The sequence below is a fragment of the Ylistrum balloti genome, unplaced genomic scaffold (assembly GCF_031769215.1).
Source record: "Ylistrum balloti isolate Yb309-2 unplaced genomic scaffold, AGI_CSIRO_Ybal_v1 Utg370416, whole genome shotgun sequence".
Lineage (NCBI taxonomy): Eukaryota > Metazoa > Mollusca > Bivalvia > Pectinida > Pectinidae > Ylistrum > Ylistrum balloti.
This window is the reverse complement of record NW_026782282.1, coordinates 454,000-459,999: the sequence shown is the minus strand read 5'-3', so window position 1 is coordinate 459,999 and position 6,000 is coordinate 454,000.

Sequence of the window (6,000 nt, the reverse complement as noted above, 5' to 3'; positions counted from 1 at the left end):
TTGGTCATCATCAGAAGAACCAAATGATTTCTATTGGGTTTTTACATTCACATGTCTCTGGTAGTGAGATACAAGTTTGATATCTGATAACACTTTTCAGAAATCAGCTTTGCTCTTTCGTAAGTGTACGTGCAGTTACTATTACTATTACAGTTACTATTAAAGTTTCGAAGAAAACAAATACCGATAACGTAACTGATTTTTGTCTTTTACAAAACCTTTTAAATGGTTATCGATTCTGAGGATTCTGACAAATGATACCATAAAATAACAGAATAATATAAGTTCTTCCCTTTAATATCATTCAACGAGAAACTTTAAGAATGACAAGAAGTCATTATCTAGTAAGACATTCTAAATTGAAACATATAACCAAAAATAAAATTCAGCTGGCATGAAATTTATGCATCGAAATTCCGTTGTTTTTGTTAAACTGACTTTCACGATGACGACAAGTCATTTAGATTAACAATGGCGTTGGCCACTGTTTGAGCCGATCTTCGCTTATCTGACAAACCAATAACCGCCATAGCTATTATTCCATCACTTCGGAAAGCTTTGATGGACTTAATGACAAGAGATAGGATGCCTGGTATAACCGCTTCTTTGTCGATAGCATCGGAAACGTGTTTCTCTTTCAGATATTAACTGTTAATTGCATTCGAGTTTTGAGAAGTTATGACGAGTGTATCATTTTCATGTAAATTTAACCAGTGGCAACGAACATTTCATCGGTGTAAACTATACCTGATAATGAATTATTATATGACTTACTGAATTCATAAGGTCAAACCGACGGTTTAAATCACATGTACCGTTTGTTATTGTACTTTGTAAATATCATATAAAACGAAATAGGTGAAACGTGATTTTCTGTCCGGATAAATCCATGTTTAATATGTATCTTGATTTCAAATCTGACGTACGAAAGTTTCAGGAAGGCTTCAAATCAAGGGATTTAGTTGATATGAACTTTAGCTTATCTACTCTGAATAAGCATCATTATCACAACACAGTAAAGCTCTCCAAGCACTGTGTCTCATTAAATGTGGAACATCTGGATATACTATATAACAGAGTCTTTTGAAATTCATTTGTGCAACATTTATCGGATGAAAATATGACGTGAAATATGTGATTTGGTCATATAGCATTGTTTTCTATATACATTCTGTATATATATATTTTTTTTGGGGGGGGAGTGGGGGGGTATGTAAATAGATAAAATAAAGCTTACAAATAGAAGCATTTGTAGTCAATAAAATGGTTACAGTCGTCGTAATCTGTATTTTTGTTTAATGAACTGGACGGGAGATTTAGAATATACGACACACTTAAAACAACGACACGTTTAATATATCCAAATCTATGGGGCGTTTCGGCAGAAGAGAAAGTTTGATAGTTTTTTCTACCTTCATGCTTTCGTAGCTCTATGATGAAAAGATACATTTGGTTTTGAAATCAATCATGAAACCTACATTAATATTCTGTATCATAAAATGCTTGTTATCATTTTCTCAACTTTCATCAACCTACATGATGATTTAAATAATTGTTGGCTATTTTAACAGATCAGTTTGGAATAAACTTCTTACTTTCGTTTAATCGACCCTAGTGTATATGATTCTAAGTTTGTACTGAAAGACGCTATTCACTTGTGTTGTATAATTTTAGAATCGATCCAGAGCCGACATGTTTTCTATTTGGTTTAGAATGTTAATTACTGTGCCTTTTTAATTGTATACCAGACACACAGGTGAATGACAATTCTCAATACAAATCTAAGAATAGTGAAAATGGGACTCTAGCGCAGTGTGAGACAATCAACGTCCTGGTCATAGGTTAATCTTTGAATGAACAGTCAACAGAATCCCATCAAGGAAGGTTTTAATACAAAAGGGCACATGTTACGGTATATTAGAACTAGTCATCAAAATAATTCTACGGTGGTATTGTAGAGCTGAGGTGCAAATATTGGCTTACATAACGACATCCTGATAATTGTTATTTTGATCATGTGATGAAAACATGTTTAGATTGTGAAGTTTAGTCACGAATTGGCGATATTTTTATTTATTACAAACAGTTTTAAAAGGACAGAAATTAGAATTAGACACAATAGAGCTGAGTATTGAATTACCACTGCTGTATTGTCATGTTCAAAGTCAATCTTTTCGCCATTTACATATTTAGATATTCTTTCATTGGTTTTGAAAACGGATCACGGTTTTCTCAATATATTGGTATTCTCTTCAAGAATTTTGGACTTTGGTATCGCTGACGAATCTTAGATCTCTTTTGAAAGGTGGTATTCAGTTGGGTGTCTTTTGTATATTCTTGTCTCTGTTATGTAAAATGATTGATGTCCTGAGTCATGCATTCTAGTTTCTTTTCTTAGATGGTCTTTGTAACATAATTGAATGTTCTCGTTTTTTCGAAGTCGGTATTGGGACGGATCGCTTTAATTTTTTAAAAAAAATCTTTCTTTGTATTTCTGATATGAATTCCATGGATGGAGACTAAAATCAAGGTCCATAATACACATACAGTCGAACTTTGAACCTCGAACTCAGCAGGAAAACTTCGAGATAGCAGTGAATTCGATTTCAGTGAGATTAAAATCAATGTCCATTATACACAACCAGTTTGGTAGAACGTCTTACCCAGACTGAACGTACAATCGATCCTCGAATCCCGAACTATGCGGAACCATGGAAAGACCTCGAGATAACTGTGTATTCGACTTAAGTGAGTTCGAATGTCTTGAGTAATGTCCGGCAATGATCGACGAAATGCTTCGAATTAAACGGGGTCTTCGATTTATACGAGTTCGGGATGACGATGTTCAACTGTACATATATATATACCTATCCTTTTATTGTTATTTTTCTCAAGAAAAAGTTTTACATTAATAAGTGTAAGTAGTGTTAAATCGTACAAAGGACATTTTACGTTATAATTTGTTCAATTTCTGACGAATTCTCACTTGATCAAAACCTTTTATGGTCAAATTTACATTTGCTGGTAAATTATATGTTAGGCATTTTATGGAAAATGCAATGTCTGACGTTTTGAAAACAACCGGCCTTAAAGTTGTTATTTTGAATGTGTTATTCTATTTAAGTGTTGTGTAACTTCAGCACTATGGGTATATATATCATTATTCGAATGAGCGTCTGTAAAATTTGTTTACTGAAAATGGTTTACCTTCAGACAAAATACGCTTCTTTGCTTTACTACGGGTCTTTGTAGTTTACTCTCACGATACGTGTAAGGAGTATTGAACATTGAAGTTCACACAATGGAATCGTACTTCTAGTCTGTATTTAAAAAGTGTAGATATATATAAATAATATTGCAACAAAACATAATTGAACATGACTTCACAAATAATAATGATAGTGATGGTTTATTGAAGTAGAAGACACTTACTCTGATCGTATCCTTTTTTTTTCAGGAGTCTCCGTATAAACATTTCTTTTTGTACATTTTTTGCCCTGGTTTAATTGAATTTACGTATGGATTATGATAATGTTGACATGTTTTTATTTTCTGGATGTTCTGGTCACTGGAGAAAACAATGACGTCATTATTTAAAATATCCATCAAATAAAAACACCTTCGTTTCTATGTATACATAAATATAGAAACTTAATTTGTAGTCACGTGACTATATTGTTTATCATGAAAATTAGTACATTAATTAATGACTAACACTCACATTGGCATATAGAGGATTGAAAAGCGAAGGAGACCTGGACAGTTCCCGTAAGCACCAGTCAAAAAAGTGTCGAGGATCCTTAAAACATTGAAAATTAATAAATTTCTATTTACCTTCTTAGACATTCCTCGGATAACAGCGAGTTTGTTTGACGTTCATGTATTCAGGATCTGTTAAGTAACAGAAAATATCGATCTTTGATAAACAGGTCGTACTACGTAACCGGCAAACAACCGATGAAAAGAGGGTCAATCTTCGATGTACATTGTCCCCGTTCATAGAAACACGGCTAAGTCGAATTATCGGATAAGTCGAATATTTCATTTGGTCCCTTCGACTTCGACTTATCCGAGTGTTACTGTAAATAGAAAATAAATTAAAAGTGCAATGCAATTGATAGGAATGAGTATGAGTATTTCATATAGCATCATTAAAAATAAACAAAGTTCTCGCTCGGAGCCCATGTATTTATCAGACAAGACAGTGCTCGTCAGTAATGCTAACGGCTTAAAGTTTGAAACCTATTAGGCGTCTGAGTAACATCCATATCAGTCGAGATAAATGTCTAGGGCCACACGGGGAGTGACTTACCCCAAATTTCAATAGATTTTAATATTGAATGATTTCAAAATAATGTCAAGTATAGGGATGGTTTTAGAACCGTGCCCATGTTCAAATGAATTAAAGCGTGACATACATGTTACAGAAAATTTAGGGAATTGAAAGTTCGCCAGCAGTGTCTACCACCTGCAATCTGGAAGATTTTACAAAAGACAAATGGTACATTAGACCGTTGTCTTCGCGGTGTAGTCTAGGAGGATATAAAAATGTTATATTGCAGTATCTGTGTGAGTTTTTTAGAGCGCTGTCGACTAAACTTGATGGTGAAGCTGTCATTCCCATGATAATCTTAACAAATTTTGAAAGATACCCAGATGGTTGAATCTGCATTTGTCAGTTAAAGGGTTTACAAAAGACACAAGCTGATAGCATATTTTAACACAAATTTAGAATAAGATTCAGTAAAGCCAAAGAATATAGTGAACTGCATCATACATATGTTTGTTGCATCTAGGACTCGTCAATGATGCGAAGGGTCTAGATTTTAAACCTAGGAGGCGACTGAAAAAAATCAAATGTGATCCAAAGAAATGCAGAACTCTAGATAGTATGGTGCCCCTGCCCTGTCATTAAATAAATTTCGTATCTTTTTATGTCAGATATTTTTATAACAGCGTCAAGTTCATGTGTATATTTCTGAACCATGGAATAAATGTGGCTTGCAGGTTACGGCAAACCTCGGGGACTATAAGTCCAACACCAATGTCTACAACCTGCTATCTCAAAAAATACATAAGATTTAGTAAGAATTGATTCAAATTTAAGGTGGAGGTAAATATTTTGGAGGATTTATCATTTCTAACAATACCAGTCATTTTGCACAATCGTGATAATTTAAGAGTTCGCCAGAATCCTGAAACAGGTTCAGAGTCCGTATTTCTATCGTCTCCTTATTAGAATCATTTGATTTGGAAAAAAAATATCGTTACCTAGTCTTGCATTATTCATTTATCTTCCTAGAGATGACATATTGACTGCAGTTATCAGGGAATATGACACGCGCGAATCCCTACAGAATAACTGGTCAAATTGATCTCTTTAAAAAACACGTTCAATTTCAAGGGAAATCTTCCAACTTCACAAGAGATGCAATTACACCGCAAGCAGCTCGCACAAGGTATTATGTGTGATCGATTGACTTGCCACAAACCTTTATGGGTAAGAAACCAAATTTTATAGATTGTTTTTCACATAACTTTTTAAAAAGCTTTGTAATCGATATAAACACAATTTTCTACTCAAATTTTAAATCTGTCTGACATGTTGAAAAACAAAAAAAAATATAACTCTAAGTCAAGAGCTGTAATTTGCTACGATTCAATGAAACGATTTTTTCGACTTAACAAATGCTGATAATTTTCTTAAAATTGTTACGAGTTCGTCATTAGATTTTAAAAAAGGATTACAGTGGTTAAGAATATAGCTGTTTATGCTTACCATCGCTTTCAAATCCACATGCATTAAAGCGTTGCCCACCGACAACATTAAATCCCTATACATCGGTGCTGTCACAAGAACAGCATATCGATTTATTAACTATTCTTTGGAGTGCAACATTCGCTTCAGTTGATAACCAATATTTCCTAAACTGTCTTTACACACAAACTTGAGTACTTTAATAGTACATTGCGTTTTCGTATATCTACCCATAAAACAGA